Source organism: Sciurus vulgaris (genome assembly GCF_902686455.1).
Source record: "Sciurus vulgaris genome assembly, chromosome: 5".
In the NCBI taxonomy this organism is placed as follows: Eukaryota; Metazoa; Chordata; class Mammalia; order Rodentia; family Sciuridae; genus Sciurus; species Sciurus vulgaris.
The window spans coordinates 56,062,498-56,083,088 of record NC_136465.1 but is presented as its reverse complement, the minus strand read 5'-3'; the positions used below and the strand labels follow the sequence as shown (position 1 = coordinate 56,083,088).

General features: G+C 41.1%; 1 long non-coding RNA gene across 1 annotated transcript in view; it reads right to left on the bottom strand.

Moving 5' to 3' along the window:
• Positions 1–19,769, bottom strand: part of LOC306661616 — a 143,414-nt gene extending 123,645 nt beyond the window's left edge. The window contains exon 1 of the long non-coding RNA XR_013763908.1: positions 19,697–19,769. This is a non-coding gene — a long non-coding RNA (uncharacterized lncRNA). The remainder of the gene's footprint in view (positions 1–19,696) is intronic.
• Between the last annotated feature and the right edge of the window lie 822 nt (positions 19,770–20,591).

Below are 20,591 nucleotides of genomic sequence, written 5' to 3'. Positions count from 1 at the left end.
ATTATTTCCTGGACCCCACTGAATCACTGTATCCCTATATATCATGTATCTTTTCTCCCAAGATGTTTTTCTCCATCTTTTGTTTTCCCAGCAGTTTGACTATGATGTACCAAGACATGATTTTCCATAAATAGGTAGATAGGTAGGTAGATAGATAGATAGATCCAGCTTGGGATTTGCTAAGAATGTATAGATTTATGTCTTTCATCATATTTGGGATATTCACAAAGACTGATTTCTATGTGGTCATTATTTTTTATTTTCATAATTTTATAATTATATTTCATTTCTTTTTCATATTTTTCAGTATGCTTTTACTTATTGTTTCTTCAAATTTTCTCCTCCATTTTCTCTCTTCTTTTGGAATTCTAATTAAACATATTTTAGACATTTTGATTTTGTCTGACAGTTATCTGAGTTTCCATTCACTTGTTCGTTTGGTCTTATCTACTCTATTCTTAGGATTAAATACTTTTTAATTGATCTGTCTGTAAGTTCACTGAATCTTTCTCTTTGTCATACCCATTCTGCTTTCAGGGGAATTCAATTTTAAAATTTTTTTTTTTTTTTTTTTTTTTTTTTTTTGTAGTACCAGGAATTAACCCAGGGGCACTTAACCACTGAGCCACATCCCAAGTCCTTTTTTTATTTTTTTTAATTTTGAGACAGGTTCTTATAAGTTGCTTAGGGTCTCTCTAAATTGCTGAGGCTAACTTTGAACTTGTGATCCTCCTGCCTCAGCCTCCCAAGCTGCTGGGTTACAGGAATATGCCACCGGGCCCAGATGAATTCAGTAAATTTTTACTGTAGATGTTCTATTTTTCCAGTTCTATTTGGATCATTTTTATTATTTCTCCACTGAGATTTTATCTTTTGTCATTTATTTCAACCATAGTTTTTCTTTTGTTAATGAGTGTACATAATAATTATATTGAAACCCTTCTCTATTATTCCAAAATTTGGACCAAGTAGCTATCAGTTTTGACTGTGTTTTCTCTTGAAAAAATTTCACATCTTTCTGGCTCCTTCTATTTTAAATATTTTTAGATCATGTTCCGGATGTTGTGAACGTGGTGTTGTGGTTTCTCTGAATTCTGTTATATTCTGCGGAAGAGTGTTGAGTTGTTGTTGTTGATGTTGCTATAGCAAGCAATTAAGTTGGTTGGACTCAAGTTGCAAACTCTGTCCCTTGGGTACCAGCTCAAATCTCAGTTCAATTCTTCTATCTTTAGCTGAGCTTCTTGGATTCTACAACGCACATGTTTGATGCAGAGGTCAACCAGAGATTTGGGCAGAGTTTATATTTAGCAACTGTGGTTGCCCAAAACTCTATCATCTGGTTTTTCAGGCCAGAGGTACTGGTTTCCTATAGTAGTTTTAGCTGCCCAACGTGGTGCTGGCTGCAGCTTATCACCATAATAAATAGAACACTTATCCCCTACTTTTCCCTTCTTCCACATCAATGCCCCTGAAGAATCTTCCAACTTTTATTCAATCTCTAGCACATTCAGGCACCTGTTCTTTTTTAAGATTTTGTCTAGAGTTTCTAGTTATTTTCTGCTTAGAGAGGGTTGTTACAAAAGCATACTTGGTCATACCTGAAATAGAACTCTCAATATATTGGGGAGGATTGAAGCAGCTGTTTCAACAAGACCATCTCTCAAAATTCCCTGTCCTACTGCATTACACAAAACTTTCCAAAATTTTCCAAAGTGAAAGAAGTGTGTGTGTGGAGGGAATGTGAAAGAACAGAATCCAACCATAAGTTCAGACATCACTGGATCTTTAACATGCATAATTATGACATCTTTAATATTAGTGTCAGCAAGCATTTATGGAGTGCCTACTATGTGCCAAGCAGGAAATTTCCAACCAGGGGTTTTACAAGTTGAATATGTTAGAGTTGTTCCAACTCTGGTTAATATGAATATATAGATTTTCCTACACCACCTTAAGCATAATTATTAATGATAGCTACTATTTTCAGTGCTGATTGTGTGCCAAGCACTGAATCTAATCATCACAACAATTCAGCTTTTTTTGTCATCTCTCTTTCACATGAGCAGTGTTATAAATTGGAAAACAATCAGATGCTGGAATCAGACACCTGGGTTTGAATCTTAACTTTGACTTCAAACTTAAGTTTGAATCTTCTGCTAGCCAAATGACTACCTCCTAAAGTCAAGCTGCTTAATGTCTATGAGCTTCAGTTAACTTACCTATAAACTGAGCTGTCAAAGTTGCCATAATGGTAAGAAATAACACCACCAAAAAGAGAATCTTGTTCATAATGGCTACTTATCATTTTTACAGGTGAAAAACCTTAAGAGTAGAATGTTCAAATAACTTGCTCATGATCAGGAAATTTTTTGTCATCTAATAATTGACAAAACTGGGTTTCTATCCCATGTCTATGTTGGTTCTTTACAGTTGGTTGCATTCCCTTTATAATTACCCCCAATTATTGAGCAGCTACTATGTCCAAGAACTACAGCAGGTGCTTTACATACCTCAAGTTGACCTTGAAACTAACCAAAAATATTGAATGACGAGATTCTCATATCAGACAAACTTTTCCCCTCTCAGAATAACCAGAATTGTGCATCTTTAAGATAATTCTTACTATCTTACTATCTTAAGGTCTTCCGTTGGGGGAGCCCTGTCCTTAATGGAGATGCTGCCTACCCCCAGTACATTCAAGAAGGATATCTTGGCTGTTCTTCTGGAAAGGCAGAACTGTGTGAAGGGCTGTCTGGTACCCACTGTAATCGAGAACATAATTAGATGCCCTGATGGGATGAGGGAGAAAATGAAATTTGGACAGAGGACTACTTAAGGCCCTTTACAACCAGTGACAGAGATAGCCCTTTGTTCTTTTCTGTGCAAAAGAGACAAGTCAAAAATAACACTGCTGTGAACACCCAGACCTATGTGTATTCATAGTTGTTTCCTTTTTGATTATTGAGATGCAATTAGGCTACTGAAGTATTAGGAGCATATTTGTTAAACTGCTTTCTAAAATATTTGTATCATTTTACTTCCACCTTTGCAGCATTTTGTATTAATATTTTTACATGTTTTCTTAAAAAATTAAGTAGTCATAATGTATCTTCTTGTTTTAGATTGTATTTACTTGAGAGTTTCATTAATGTGGACATATTTACTAATTGCATTTTCCCATACTTTGTCTTTTTTGTCCATGTTTTCTTTTTTTGATTTTGATCTTACTTTGTTAAAGACAGTTTTTATTTTCTTCTATAGAATAGCATTTTTTTCCAGTTTATTTTTTCCCTTCTTAGTTTTTCTATTTTTAAATTAAATGTTCAATGTTTATATAGTCTTTAAAAGAGAGAGAGAGAGAGAGAGAGAGAGAGAGAAGTCAGGCTGGGTATTATTCACACATTTTATATCTTGCTTTTCAATCAAATTTCCTTTGTCAAATGTATCATAGTAGGTTCAGGATTTTTGAGGAAAATATACAGAACTCCCACAATGTGTTCATTGAATTCACTTGGGAGCAATTTTCTAGTCTGTTGGCTAGATTCCACCTCTCTCCTATATAATATGGTATATTTTATTGTTTCTTTTTTTATTTATTTTTATTGTAAACAAATGGGATACATGTTGTTTCTCTGTTTGTACATGAAGTAGAGGCATACCATTTGTGTAATCATACATTTACATAGGGTAATGATGTTTGATTCATTCTCTCATTTTTTCCTTCCCCCCACCCCTCCCACCCCTCTATTCCCTCTATACAGTCCCTCCTTCCTCCATTCTTGCCCCCTCCCAACCCCCATAATGTGTCATCATCCACTTATCAGCAAGATCATTCGTTCTTTGGTTTTTTTTTTTTTTTTTTTTTGATGATCTAAAGCCATTAATTTAATAAAACCATTTAAAAGACAAAGAAAAGCAGTGGCTTTCTGTGCTGGTGACTGGTTCAGCTCCTGCTCTGTAACTTTGTAACCAAACAGAACCAAGGAGGTTCTTTCCTCCACTCAGAAAGCCCTTGTACAGAATTTTTTTTTTTTTTTTATTGTAAACAAATGGGATACATGTTGTTTCTCTGTTTGTACATGGCGTAAAGGCATACCATTTGTGTAATCATAAATTTACATAGAGTAATGTTGTTTGATTCATTCTGTTATTTTTTCCCTTCCCCCCACCCCTCCCACCCCTCTTTTCCCTCTATACAGTGCTTCCTTCCTCCATACTTGCCCCCCTCCCTAACCCTAACTCTAACCCTAACACTAACCCTTCCCTCCCCCCCATTATGTGTCATCCTCCACTTATTAGCGATATCATTCGTCCTTTGGCTTTTTGAGATTGGCTTATCTCACTTAGCATGATATTCTCCAATTTCATCCATTTGCCTGCAAATGCCATAATTTTATTATTTTTTATTGTTTCTGTTTATTTTACCATAATTGTTGACTTACAGGTTGGTGTAAAAATCTTTGTAATGTTCTCAGATCTACTATTGTATCTACTCATGCATTTACTTATTCAACAACTAATTATCAAATGAGTGCTGAGGTCAGACACGAAGGCTCAAGTGTTGCATGGCTTTGTTTCCTGTTCTTTCACAGACTGATACTACAGACAAGGGCCTAGCTCTGGCCTCAGATCTGGACTCCAATTCTAGCTCCATTATTCACTCAACAAAAGACTTTGGTTAAGTTACTTGTTGAAACCCTTTTTTTTTTTTTTTTTAATACCAGGGATTGAAGCCAGGGGTGCTTAACCACTGAGCCAGTGGTTATATTTTATTCAGAGACAGGGTCTTGCTGAGTTGCTTAGGTCCTCACTAAGTTGCTGAGGCTGGCTTTGAACTCACAACCCTTCTGCCTCAGCCTCCTGAGCCTCCTGAACCTCAATCTATATACCTAGAAAGTGGGAATAATTTATCTGACATCTCTGACAGGGTCATATAAGAATCAAATTAAATTATAAAGGCAAAGCATTAAAATTATAAAATTATATATAAATGTAAGCTATCCCTATTATAATTAAGTCTGACCTATCATTTGTGTTTATTACTAATTGTTTCTTCCATTATGCATTCTTGGTAATTTCCATGAACAGACAGTTGTTCCTATTATTATAGCACATAAGCAATGCATATTACACAGAATCTTTGCACAGAGCAGTAGTGGGGAAAGGAGGAAAGGAATTATTTCAAGATAGCATATTTTTTCAAATAATTTCATGTGTTTTATTTATCAAATAAAGAACATCCACCAGCCTTATTCGAGCTCATAAGATAATCACAAATACAGATGCTAGCCATTTAATTATTGATCACAGTTAGTAAAGATGAATTACAAGGTGCTATAGGAGTAATAAAGAGCGTAGAAAGAAGGAGAAAGGTCTCAATGAAAAATCATCCCTGACCTGAGCTCTCTGAAGGATAAACAGTAGTTAGCCAAGCCAGCAAAGGAGACAGGAGATATGTCCTCACAGGTGGACGTATGTTTGAAAGAACAGAACCAAAGGATGATATGGCCAATGTTAGGAGTCACAGTCAGTCCAAGATGTCAGGATTAGAGAGGACTGGGATCAGAATTAGAGATGATGAAGTCAGAGAGGAGTCAGAGAAGCCTGGTAAGACTGGCAGAGGTCAAATCTTGCAAGGTCTTCTAGAACTTGAAAAAGAACGTGGGGTTAGTAAAAAGTCATTGGAGGATTTTAAGAAAGAAAAATACATTTCCATTTTTACAACATAACCTCAACAATGGGATGGGAAACATATCTAAAGGAGTAAATGTAAGAAGTTCAGTTAAGAAACAACCACAGTGGTCCAAGGAAAAAACAATGTTGTCTTACACCAAGCTGGTAACAAAGAGATAGAAGTATTTGAATCTAAAAATAGTTAAGAGGTATAAATGACTCAAGGAGAGAAAGACTGGATTATAGCAGTGAGGGAACTAGAACTCAAGAATGATTCCAGATTTCCAGTTTGAACAACTGGGTTTTCAATGATACTGACTGATGAGTATCAAAAACTGTAGAAGGAACAGGTTCGAGGGAAAGATAAGGAGGTGAGTTTGGAGATGATAAGTTTGAGATGCCTGCAGCAGAGAAAGCTCGTCTTCTCAATAATCATTCTGAGGCACTGGCAGATGAGAGGAAGGTGGTAAACCCTACCAGCCAGCTGGATAAGCTTTATTCCTATCATTTGTCTCAGGTCATTTTAATAGATTTACTTAATTTCTTTTTTTTTTTTTTTCAGGGTAGTAACTTTTTATTAAGAAGTTCTTGAGGTAGGTAGTCAGAGTTTTACAATAGTAAAAGTTAAAAAATCAAAATAGCCTCACTGTAAATACAGTACTCTTTGTTCATTTTCAGAGTCCAAGTCTCCAAATCTCATTTCTTTTTTTTCTTTTTTCTTTTTTTTTTTTTTTTTTTTACAGACTACATTTTGATTCCTTGTACACAAAGGGGGTACATCATTTCGTTTCTGTGGTTGTGCACGATGTAGATTCATACCATTCGTGTAATCATAGAGGTACATAGGGTAATGATGAGAAGAACGGAGGAACTTTAGATGATGTAAAGGGAAATGAGAGGGAGGGTATGAAAAATGATGGAATGAGACAGACATCATTACCTTATGTACTTAATTTCTTATCATTGGGTTTACTATGTTTGGGATATAAGGTATCCCCTGTGTTAATGAAGGAATATTTGGAGGTGAAATGATTGGATTATGAGAGCTGTAACTTGATTGGTCCATCCCAGTTTGAATGGGCGAACTGGGTGGTAACTGTAGGCAGGAGGGGTGTGGCTGGATGAGGTGGCTCACTCACGGGCCTGCCCTGGAATGATTCCTATTCCCTGCCGCCCTTCCCTGCCCTTCCCACCTCCCTTCCCTCTCTTTCTCTCCCTGCTTCCTGGCTGCCATGAATGGAGGAACAGCACTCCTCCACCACTCCCTTCCACCATGATGTTCTGCCTCAGCTTGAGCCCAGGGCAGTGGAGTCAGCCAACCATGGACTGAACTTTTGAAATCATGAGCTAAAATAAACTTTTCCTCTTCTAAATTGTTCTTGTTGGATATTTTGGTCACAGAGAAGAAGAGCTGACTAACATAGGCTTGATAACATGTAGAGTTTTCTGCTTTTCATTTTCACAATAAAATTGAGTTTTGTTACCTTGAAAATACCCCATTCCCCAGTGTAGCTTGCAACTAGGTATGGCCACATGGGTGGGGTGTGTAAGTATCACGTACCACTGGGCCACTTTCTTACAAGAAAGCTGGTTGCCCTCAGCTCTTCCCCCACTTCATACATGCCAGAACATGGTGCGTTAGGGACATCTTTCTCCATAGAGGAAAGGACAATATTGTGCATGATGAAGTAATAAGATAGAAAACATCTAATTCTCTAGACAATTTCATGGACCGCCCCCCACCCCCTTTCCCTCACTGGGATGTCCAGAAACTCTGGACTCTGGTGTGGAAGAAAAGTAAATCTCCCAGCTTATTTGACCAATTATATTTTGTATTTTCTCAGTTACAGCAAAGTAGCCCACTGGAGCTTTCTAGTAGAAAGTTAGAAAAACTCAGGAGAATTGGGCAGTCTGTAGCACATTAAAGACCATGGAAGCCGTGACAAATGGGTAAGATGGTCTTAGCAAGAGAGAAAATAGTGAGAAATCAGACACTTGGTCAAAACCCAGTGGACTCCAATAAAAGGGACAGGTACCATACCCTAAGCTAAACGAAGCAAACTGAGAAGTGACAAGAAAGGTTAGCGGAGCCCAGGAGAATGTGATGCTCCAGAAGGGAGCCATCAACTGTGGGGAAGGAGCATATGAGATGAGTGTCTGTTAGCTTTAATGTCTTGGACTTCATCAGTGGCCTTGGGGAGCAGTTTCAGTGCACATAGGAGAGCAGAAGCCATACCCAAGTGGACTCAGAGACAATGGAAGTGATGAACATGTCATGGCTATTCAGAAAAGGTAGCCAAATGGACTGTGGGTGAAGGTCAGTGATAGACACTTGCTTAGCATGTATGAGACCCTGGGTTCAAATCCTAGCACCTCAAACAACAACAATAACAAAGCAGTAAGGGTGACTGGAAAGAGACAGGAAGAAGGAGTTGATCTAGAGATTACAGCATAGGCAACGTTTGTTAAGATGGAGAGATTTGAGCATATTCAAGCACCAAACAGGAAGGACAGCATGAATAGGATCTAGAGTTCTAGATCACAAGAAACTGAGAAAGAATGATTTGTCTAGAGCCAAGTAGAGGAAATGGCCACAGAGAGAAGAGGGAAAGATGACTTCTCTTTTAAGAAAGTAGAAAGAGTGTATCCAGCAGTACCTCTGTTCCACAGATCTGAGTCCAGGTGCACAGCCTTTCTTAATCATCACGTTGGACAAGCTGGTTTTCAAATCAGTCAAGTGAGACTAATACAAGTTTTTGAATAAACACATAATAGTAATGGTCTATATTTCACAGAGCTTTAAAAGCAACCTAATTCGTAGATGCGGGGTGCTGAAACAATTCACATTTTGTTATGAACTAATATGTCTATACAAATACATGTAAATCCTCATTTGAAATTTGAATGAAGAGTCCCTTTAGGTGGGACTATTTATACAATTCTTATTTAAATCTCTAGTACTTGATAAATGTTCAGTAAATAGTCCAGGATTCAATTAAGTTGAAACTAGAGATTTTACAAAACAATTTTTTTTAACGAAAGGCTTCACCACCACTAAGTACTTTCAAATGGCCAGCAACCCTGGTGCATTTAAACTTTGAATATAAACTGAGATTCAAATTTTAGATATAAATACACTTAACATTCTAAATTATCATAGAACCCAGCCACTCCAGGGCTTTAGGGACATATAGTTGGCTATCTGTATCTACAAGTTCTGTAGTCATGGATTTGACCAAAGGCAGACAGACTGAAATATTCAGGGTAAAAATTGTACTGAACATGTACATACATTTTTCCCCTGTTCTTATTCCTTAAACAATGTAAATAAAAACTATTTATATATTGTTTACATTAGATTAAGTATTATAAATAATCTCAAATTATTTAAAGCATAAGAAGGATATGCAGATGTTATATACAAACACCACACCACATTACATAGGGTCTTGAGCACCTGGGGATTTTTGTATCATCAGGAAGCCCTTTAGAACCAACCCCTGTATGGATGACCATACCTATTAAGTAAAACCAAGAGCCCAGATATTTTTAAATCAATGAGAAGAAGTATCACTACCGGAAAAGATGCCAGAAGCATAAAAAATCCTGAAATTTCCAAAGCTGCGGGTGAAGGAAATGTTCAAAGAAACCTAGCCTGACTAGCCAGTTAGAAAAAGCTTGTCCCAGTGCATCAGGTCATTTTCATAGATTTACTTAATTCCTTATCAAGATAAGTCCAGAGCCTACCTATTTTTCTTGCCCCTGGAATAAGTTTCTCATTGAGGCCAAAAAGTGACTGTGCCTGGTGCCAGTTTTAAGCTCTAAAATTTACCCTACCATGATTGGTTCCTGAATCATGAGTCTTTGCCCTCACCCCCTTTACCTCCTGTCAGAAGATGGAACTGAGGCACACTGGCAGCCCCTGGAGAGCTGTGCTTCCCTATCCTGGATCACTGCATATAAGCCTCAAGGTCAAAGCTCCATGAGGCGACGCCCAGCCTTCAGCCTTCATCTGCCTTCAGGAACAGAAGAGACAAGAGACATACAGTGTAGAAATCTCACGTTCTAGAAAGACATCACCCAGTCCCAACCTCAAGACTGTGACCTAAGGCAGTGAAACAATTTTCCTGAGGTCAGGCAGCCTCGGTTTACAGGCTGAGACTGAAATCAGGTGTCCTGACTCTAGAGACATTCAAATTAAGACACCGTCCTCTTTTCAAAGGCTTAGTCCCAGACATTTCTACCTTCTCTACACTGCTTAGAAAGGAAAAGACCATCCTTATTCATCCTTTTTCCCTGAGATAAGAGTTCATTAGGGGAAGGATGCACCCCTGAGTGACATGCGCTTTCCATTTTTCCATCCTATCCTTGTATGTAAAAACCCCCAGATGGTCACAGAGATGGAAAATTTACATTAGTGTGCCAACTTACTTATTAGCCTCTTCACACCACCCCTGTCCCCATTCTAAAAAATTTTTTTTTAAAAATTATTCCCAAATATCTAACCTGCCTGACTCACTTTTACATTTTGCAAGTTCATTTTCTCAAAACAAGGCACCTACGCCAATAAGATCCACCCTATTCAAAACCCACCCTGCAATTGGCCAAACCCCACCCTGGAGATGGCCAAAGCCATTTTCAGGGCAGTCCTTGAAAGTGGCCTCTGCCACTGGAAGCAAGAGTCACACCTTCAGGGCCCCCTCATGCCCTTCAGGCACTTGTACACATGTGTATAGTTACACATAAACATATGCACATATGTGCAAGCACACACACACACGTACACAACATGTAGCAGCCTAGAGAGCCAAAACAAGAAAAAGGCCCATGCAGGAGAGGAGAAAATGTCCCCTTTACATCTACAGGCTGCCTCCAGCAAAAGCATTCCTAAATACGATAGGTTAAATATATTGCTGCCATTACACTCTACAAGAAACACATTCCATAAAAACGAAGGTGCTGTAAATTATACAAATATGATGCTAACAAGCCAGGAAACGCGCCGCTAATGAGGTCAGCTACAGAACTCCCGCAGCGCTGCAAATCATGTGCCAATCCTGCATCTGAGGTACAAGAACAGCATTGGGTCAGCATTTTCTGAGCGTGTTTGTAGCCTGCTGTTTGGTGTATGGTTACACAGGTAGATAAAAAGCCTCCACGTCTCCCCCCACCCCGTGTCACCCCCCTCAACTTTGTTTATGTGTCAAATATCCAAGTCACCAGACGAGCATGCTCTGCATTAATGTACCTGACTATTATGCCTATTGTTCTCCTGCTCAGAGTAGAGAATTAGTCACTCAGATGTGTAAATATTGGTTACAGTTTTGAAGCATGCAAGCTTTGTGTTTCTATCAGCCCGTTCCTGGAGGAATTATGCATGCTGTTGGCACCGGGTTTTGTACACACTGTATTTGCTAAAGCTCTAAAAATCAAATAAACATGTTCTCGGCTCCTGAATTATTAGTCCATTCACCATCTTTCCCCGTTAGGGGGGGAAACAATAAACACGCCGAAATGTGGCATTTAGGAACTGCAACAAGATTTCTGCTTGGCATTTACAAGTTAGAGAACAATCGAAACACCCTTCCTATGCCTTTGTCACGCAGCCTTCAGCACAGAGAGCCAAGACATCTTTGAAATCGCTCTTGACCTCTTGGCAAGGAAGACCTTCATCTAATGTGGAGGTGCAGGCCCAACTTCTGATGAGCTGTCAGAAGTGGAGATGAGGTGGGGAGGGGCCCAGAATCTAGGCCTGGAAGAAACCCATACTTCCCAAATTCGGAGGCCAGAACCACATCTTTAAGAGCAACCTGGCTTTCCCTTTGGGAGTTCTCCACCTCCGTTTGCAGCTCTCAATGAGGACCAGGAGAGTATCAAGGTAGAGTTCAAGGGGTACTGTTCACAATGGTTAGTTTCATTCGATGTGCCAAAGATCCCCCAGACAGACATTTCGAAGAAGTGAAGGCCACCAGTTTTATAGGCCAATCTCATAATCTCTTGGCACATTTTTTTCCATACCAGGATCCAGAGAAATTAAAGTTTAATGCCACTGAGAGTGAGTGAATAGAAAAGTAAGAAGTTTAATGTGAGATGCTCAAAAGAATGCAAGAGAGCATTTAGCAGGTAAATATGAACACAAAGTTATTTTTTACCTCCCCCAATGCTAAGCAAGGTATTTATGGTACAGCTTAAGTTTAGAGCCAACATCGGGGGCGGGGGGTTGTTTTTTCCTGAACCTCCTGGCCTAGCCCTGCTCGCAGACACCTGTTTATACTCCATCTCGAAGCCTTTATTGAGTTTTTGTTCTCCCCAGTCTAGGGGCCCTGCCGTGGATCTATTTGTATACACATATCACAGGTTTTGGAAATAACTTTCAGCACATAAATGCCATTATTTCCAACAGAGTTGGTGTAAACCATATTTACTACCCAAACACTCAGCTAAAAATCGAGCTGCAAGGAAACGGCAGCAGCAGCAGCAGCAGCAACAACAACAACAAAGAAATCGGTGACAGCTACAAACCACAACCACAAATCAAACAAATCTGTAAAGTGGCCTTGAGGTGGGAAGCACAAAGCAAAGGCAGAGCAAGATGGCAGGCGGCAGCAGCGCTCACAGATTTGAAAAAAATCTGTGAATTACTAATTCCCTACTCTAAATTAAATACAGACTGCATGTGGGGAGCATACGGGGATGTAGAAAGGAAATGGGGAAGACACAGAGGGAGGGGGCACAGCAAGGAGTACTAGTTGTTCTCACTACCAGAAAAATCTCAACAGCCTATATGTTGCAGACAAGGGGATCCAAGGTCCACACAATGTGCGTGGGGCTGTCACTGACACTCAACAGCTACATGCCATCCAACATCATCCAAACAAGAGGAAACATCTCTTGGGCATCTACTGGGCAGCGTTCCCCCAGGTTGAGATTCTCCCCTGCCCTGCAAGCATAATTGCTTACTACTCCAGTCAAAATATAAAAAGACAGATCAGGCCACAACATCACAGTCACACTCATATCCCAAGTGGGAGATTCCATTCATTCACTTATTTTTTTTTTCATTCACCTACTGTTTACTAAACAGCAAAAGCTATGTGTTTGACACTGTAGAGAGATATACATTAGACATTATAGACTAATAATGGAATAAGAAAGATTAAATAAGAAAATACATAAGACATTATAGACTAAGAACAGAATAGTAAAGGTTAAATAAGAAAATGATAGTTAAATAGGAAAACAACAATTCCTTAGAAAAGAAAAAGTCAAAACAGCAGTGTATGATTGATAGCCAAAGGTGAGTAATATGGGCTATCAATGTTAAGTCACAAGTAAAGAGAGAGCATTACGGGTTGGGGCAATCCACTAAGACTTCAAGAAGGAGGTGAGCCTTGAAAGTAGAAAAGACTAAGCTGAGCAGAAGAGAGAGGAGCAGACTCAATGCAGGAGAATTTGATGGGGCAGAGAGTGAGATGGGCGGAGGCCCAGAAACAGGAACAAACATGACATGTTTGGGAAGCAACCATTTGGACAGAAGGAAAGCCCATATTCATGTATCTGGCATAAATCTGCATAGAGGACGAGTGAATAGATTCATTGACAGGGGCATTGTCTCCTACCTGCGCATGAACATGGTTGACAAGCATGCACTGAGGTCTTTATGCCACTTCCTTCCTGGAAAACACTAAACCAGCACCGTACACTTAGCAACAGCCTCTGCTTCCTCTCAGGCAAATGAGTGTGCCTGTGGGGGAGGGAGGAGGGACAGTGGAAAAGAGAGACAGAGAGATATGGTTCTTCCAGGCTAGGAAGAAGGTACTTGAACTCTGTGGGAAGGTCAGCTGTTTGTAATGGGGATGAGTTGAGAGTCACTATAACCCAGAGCAGACAAAGTGTGAAATATGCATTTTTCTCTTTCATTTTACACCATTTTTACGAGACCTCTGTGTAGATGCAGAAAGCAAAGCCCTTGGCTCAAGCCCTGCGGGGTTGGCAGATTTATTACTGAATAAAAAAAAAAATGAAAACAGTTCAGTTGTCTGGCCAGGTAAAAGGGATTATCTCTACTTGAAAGAAACCAGACAAAAAAGAATGTGCACTTCCACAGAGAGGGACCTGGCTCTGCCACAACCGTGCCTTCTACTGTGGCTAAAATCAACCACTAATTCTTAAAATGGCTCCAAATACCCACCTTCATCCCAGCTACAGAAACCAAATTGTCCCTCTCACAAGCACCTTGGCTGGGTCTCTTTGAAGTGAACTCTCTCAATGCCTGTCTCACCATGATGGAATTGCTGGCCCAATGCAAACTGATGATTCTTCCCCTAACCACTGAGGACCTGGGTCCTGGCTCAAAGAGCACTACCCCACTCCCTGACTGGGATCTAGGTCTGAAGCAGCAAATAGCACCAGAGCTGTAGGCTCCCAGAGAAACCCCAAGTCAAGAACACCCATCCCAGGACCTTTGCCTGGACCCATTCAAGGTTCAACCCATCCTCAGGTCAAATATTTCACCCCATTTTTACAACTAAAACACTGTAAGAGAAGAAAAAAATGAGCTGTCACAACTTACAAAATGCTCTTGACCTCCACTTTATCTCATTTGATCAATGTTCCATTTTAACAGAGTTTTCTGAACTCTTACTACGTCAGGCAGTATGCTAGGCACAGAGCATAGGGAGGGATGGAGACACAGCCCACCCCCAGGACCCTCACAGACCAACGGCTGATGTTTTTAATCTGTTAGGCTGCTATAACAAAATTCCTTAAACTGGGAAATGTATAAACAACAAAAACTTTTGCTTATAGTTTTGGAAACTGGGAACCCAAGATCAAAGCACGGGCAGACCTAGTGTCAGGTGAGGTTTCCTCTCTGCATCATAGGTGGCGTCTTTTGTGTTCTCACTGAGTCATCGCAGGGCTGAAGGAGTAAAAGGGTTCGCCCAGACCTGTCTTTTGAGGGCACAAGTCCCATTCACCTCCCAAAGGTCCAACCTCCTAACCCTATTTCACTGGGACTAGGTTTCAACATGTGAATTTTGAGAGGACACAAACATTCAGCCACAGCAGCTGGCCTCTCCCAGTCCCTGCTCAGGTAGAAGTTATTTTATGCCATTAGATGGTGACAAAAACTGAAACTCAAGGAAATTAGGTGCTAGCCCAAGGCCAAAGGCCTGACAAGGAAAACTCCATCCCTGGGAGCCAGCTTGGCTGGTCCAGATCCACATCCTGCAAGCTGCTCACCTCCACAGGCTCTTGGGTTCTCTAGAGCCTCTGCTTCCTGTCTCCCCCTCTCCTCCCCAGTCATCCTTGGAACACAGCTTCCTCTCAAGTCTCTTCTCCAGGTGCTGCTTCAATGTTTCGAAAGCCACACACTCACTCAGGGTGAAGCAGAAGAAAATTTGACTTCTTGCTTCAGATTAACCACTTTCCTACTCCGCAATACCTAAGCCAATTGCCTTGAGTCCAGCTTCTTGTCACTTGCCTGTGTTGGCCACGGAGAGCTGGGTGGCTCTTCCCAGCCATTGGCTGCCCCCTGAGCTACACACACCCCCAGCAGGGGCTCTTTTCTCAAGGCTACTGTGAACAAAAGAACCTCAAACTGCTAACTTACTTCCCTCCCAGCAACCTCACCCCCCAGCACCTGCCTGTGCTGTCACCATCCTGGGTGACCTCACCTCTTAGCCTCAGCCTTCTTCTCTTCACCCTACACCCCTCACTCCAGCCCCTAAGGCAGTGGGGGATTCGTTTTACAAACCACTGTGAGAAGGAAAACAGCCAAGTACTTTCCATCCATAAGAAGGAAGTGATTTTAATTGAAAAACGAAATCACAGATTACATGCAAATCTTTGTTGGCAAATTTCAATTACCGCCAAATTAAATGCATAGCTAAGCTAAGCATCTTCGGGACACTCCATTTAATGTTTCCCTGGGATGTGTCCACAGCAATCAGAGGTGTTATGATAGGTATCCTTCTGCAGAATGAGCCCCCAGGAAAGAACTCCAGGAGCTCAGGCTGTAGCTGCCTGGCGCCCCCACATCTGGACCTTACTCAAAATTATCTTAGTCAGCAAGTGGCCACAGAGGGCACAAAAAGAGAACTCTGGCTGGATTTACCCCTTCCAGTCTTTCAAAATCAGGTACCAGCAAGGGGATAATTAGAAAATATTCTAAATAGTGAAAATTACAAAAAAAAAAAAAAAAAAAAGGTTTTGCCTAATAGTTTAAAAATAAGATAACTGAGGCTCAGAATGTCCCTCGATTGAACTCAGGAAGTCAGCTGCAGAGCTGAGCCAAGATCATAAGTAACATACACCCAGAGCAAGATTTTGTTCCTAAATCCCCCTGTTAATCCTAGATTGCCAGGTTGAGCCTATGGAACAGGGCCCACACCTTGAGCCTGTAATAACCCTGTTATTTCATTCTCATCTTCTCTGGTATACTGGTGGTCTTATACTGCTCAGAACAGTTCAAAGCACAGGCGTTAGGCACTTACAACACACCAGGCACTTTGCTAGCCTCTGGGAAATGCAACAAAACCAGAAATCTACCCAATCTTCCATTCCTTCCAGTCGGGATTCACATCCAGCAAATGCTATATCTTGCTCTGAGAGTAGATGTGAGGATCACCACACCTGAGACTCTGGCTTAAGACAATTTCTCTAACCACTCTGCAAATGCCTCAAGGAAAGAATTATGTACTGGGGAACAGTATTGGTCAAATTATATTGTTATGTTGTGTGCATGTACAAATATATAACAACAAATCCCATCATTATGAATAATTGGAATGTACCAATAAAAAATATGGAAAATAAATAAATACCACCACCGGCCAAAAAAGAAAGAATTCTGATCATTAATCTATGCATCCCTACACTCTGGGTAAGTACCCTTTAGAACCTCCCTTAATGTATATTCATGGGAAATAATACATATTCAGAGGAAAACTGTAACATCATGTTAGTTGTGCCTCAAAAGATGTGAAGTTCTGCTCCAAATTAAGGGGTGCTCCCAGGATGCCTTTCATTTAAGCAGGAAGTTCCTCCTTGCTGCCAGGTTATGTATTTCAATGTTGACCAACACCCAAGTCTCTAAAACCCATCAAGGAGGATTCAGCTAAACAGCAGTGGCAGCCAGCACAGCACAGACGTGGCCTAGGGTTACCTCTGTTCTTGCCTAGTATCAAATCCCAGAACCTCTGTATACCTGGGGGTAGAAAGCACAAGAAGGTTGTGATTTGTGGGCCAGTTCCCAGAGTGGGAAGTCATATAGTTCCTTAAACCAGAACAGACGCCATAGCCAGGGTCCCATCTTCAGAGTATGGTGAGAGAAGCCAGGACAAGACTGACAGGCTCAGGCTGATGGAAAGTTCCCCTCAACAGGGCCTGGGGCTGCCCAGCTAGGGCTGCCTCTCATTCTGACTCCGCCTCTGCGGAGCATGTGGGTTCTCGTGGCCTTATCTGCCAGATGGCTCCCGGAGGGGATGATTTATTAGGTGCAGAAAGCTCGCTGATAAATTTTACTGCAAGTCCCCAGCAGAAGACTGGGGGTAGCAACAGCCCAGCACAGGCAGCTCTAATGGAAAGTGCCGTCACCAAAGAGCAAAGCATTATTTATGACTGTCTGTAATGCCGTTCGGGGGAAATTCATCATCGCCTCCCAGCTCCGTGCATGCAGGGACAGCAGCACTGGGGTAGAGGGGGGAGCACAGGACAGGTGGGGAACAGTGAGAGCTTCCCTGGGACTCTGCCAGTAGAGATCAAGGCCATATTTTCCCTGGGTCACCTAAGTCCCCTTGTCAGGCTCTGACCTACAAGTCCCCTCACTGCCCTGCATCTCCCCCACACTATCCTCAACCCCCATCAGCCTCAATCTCCACCACCAAACAGAGAGAAGAGAGGAAAAGAAGGTTGTCTCCTTGTGCTCTGCATGGAGTGCAGATTCTTGCATGTCTGCCCAGTTGAGACCCATCCTGTCTGGGAGCAGAGGTCTAGACCAAATAACACACCCATCCTCATCAAGCTCAGAGCAAGAAAGGGGAGATTCTCCCATTTCACAGCTGCTAAAGAAATGCTTGGAGCAAGACAGTGACCCAGCTATGTCACCAGCAGTCAGGGGCAAGGCACTCATAAGGCTGGTGCCCTTGGTGGATCTGGGACCCCTTTCCCTCCTGACATCCAGCATGGCCCTTGTGGTGGAGTCCCTCTAACCAGGTGTCCTGTGCTCTTGGCACCCCCTGCAACCATGTCAACAGGTGAGGTTCCAATTCCTGTTCTTTCTTTTCACAAATATAAATTAGTTAATAGGCCAGCCTAGGTAACATCAATGGATGAATGGATAAAATAAATGTGGTATATATGCACAATGTACTTTTATTCAGCCCAAAGAAGAATGAAATTATGCCATTTGCAAAAGAATTAATGAAACTTGAGACCATTATGTTAAGTGAAATAAGCCAAATTCAGAAGGTCAAGGGTCATATGTTTTGTCTCATACGTGGAAACCAGAGAAGAAAAAGGAAAAGAAATGGTGATTTCACCATCTCATGAAAATCCAAAGGAGATCAGTAGAATAAAGGAATGGGACCCCAAGGAGGGAGGAGGGGAGGGAAAAGGGAAATACTAGGGAATGATATTGGCCAAATTCTACTGTTATATTGTGTGCATGTACAAATATGTAATAATGAATCCCACCATTATGTCTGACCATAATACACCAATAAAAATGTGGAAGAAAAAACAGAGTAGTCATAGATTATCATGTGCCTTACACTTGAATTATTTATGTCTAAGTCTGTCTCTATTATCAAATTAAGTGCTCCTTGAGGGCAGGGTCTGTATCCTATTCATTTTTATATTCATCTCAGCAGTAAGCAAAGCTTCTGGCATGTAGGAGTCTTGATAAATGCTTGATAATAAAATTACATTGACAGACTTAAAGATATACTGGGATGGTGGCCCCATGTGTTCTCAGGCTTCTCTCATCATGCTGGTATTCATAGTATGGCAAAGGAGCTCATCCCCACCCATGTGTCAATCAGCATGGTATAATGGAAAGAGCTCTGGATTAAGAGTCAGGAGGGTTGGGTTCTAGTAGGCAGCAACCCCAAACATTCTTTGAGTACACAGCCTGGGCCAAGTCAGACTTCATCACTAGCACAATGAGTAAACTGCTCGGTTTACTCCTGTACGTGATGGTGCTCTGGGGAGTAAAGAAATAACAAAGTCAGTCCTTCCATCTAACAGGACTTCTGTGGGAACATGAGCCGTGCATTCTGGGGAGGGAGCAACTTGTTCCCTATCCCAGGAACAAAGTGCTTGGCACATGTTAGCTCATTTAAATACTTTCACAATAATTCTGTGAGAGTAGGTTCTATCATGCGTACAATATGAATTTGAAAACATTCAACTCCTTCACTCACTGGCTGGATGTCCTTGAGTTGAGTCATTTTCCCAGTTGGGCCTCCCATCTCATCTGCTAAATAAAGAGTTGAACTAGATGCATATTAAGTCCCTTCAGCTTCAAATCCCTACGAATCTCATAGCCATGCTGTCACCCAAGTGACCCAGGCAGTTCTAGCCCATAGAAGAGGTGGGATGTGAATGGGTGATTGGCAATACTAAGAGCAATAATCTGTGCATTGAATTTTTGCTTGAAGATCTGGGATTTTAATTCCCCCCAACAAGAAATACGAAAGAATATGAGGCTAGAACCCATCATGACTATCTCCTGAGGAGAAAAGAGTCTAACAACTTCAGGATCACAAATAAGGGAGGTCACTGGCAGCGGGACAGTAGATGCCTCAAAAGACCAGTGTCCAGGGTTGCCCACCCTTTGACCATCCTGGACTGGTGAGGACATTGTAATGGTGCTGCCAACAAGGGTACAACACTCTCTTTGCTAGCTCCCTGGTTGACATATTTTTTCTAAAATCATGATATTTTAGACAGAGGATTTTATGGCCTCTGGTTCAATGAATTTGTATGGAAAACTAAGAATCAGTGTGGTAAAGTAACTTACCCAAGTAACAGTTACTCAGTGACAGAGCTCCTGAGAAACCAAAACTCCTGACGACTTGTGTTAGTCAGCTGTCACTGTTAAAAAAAAAAAAAAAAATACCTGAGATAATTCATTTATGAAGAGGAAAGATCTGTTTTGATTCACAGTTTCAGAGGTTTCAGTTCATAATTGGTGTTACCTTGGGGTCTATGGTGGCATATCATGGAGTATGGTAGGGCAAAGCCATTCATCACGTGGATGGAAAGCAAAAGGGAGAAATAAGGGACTGGGGTCACACTAACCCCTTTGAGGGCACATTCCAAGTGACCCAAAGACCTTACACTAATGCCCCACTTCTTAAAGGCTCAAACACCTCCCAACAACTGCATGGGTTGGGAAACGAGCCTTCAACACAGGAGCCTTCAGGAGACACTTAAAATCTAAACAAGAACACCACTGATTGGTGTTCTTTCATACATTGGGTAAGCAATCAGTCCAGTGGGCACCAAATGGGTCCCGATCCACATGTCCTTCCCAGAGCACACTCTCCACGGGGAGCATCCAGGTGGTTCCATGGAAAGTCACAGGTATAAGGACCTCATTGGTTATTTTGATTGTCTTTTTAAAATAATGATAGTAAAAAAGAGCCCTTTAAACTTATCAAAAATATAGATTTGGGGCATAAGGTCAATCCTAATACAGTTTAGCAAATTTATTCATACAAAAATAAACAAATAATAGGCCTACTGCTTAACTTGATGAATTTCCATCAAGTTGAATTAACAGACCACCATTACTGTGTTTAGGAAGAGTGCTTCTCAGTTTCGACTTGAGGTTTGCAACACTAATGATGGCTTTTGGTCTGGGTTCCAACAATCTTGCAAAACACAATTTTTTGGGAAAAGAAATTGGAATG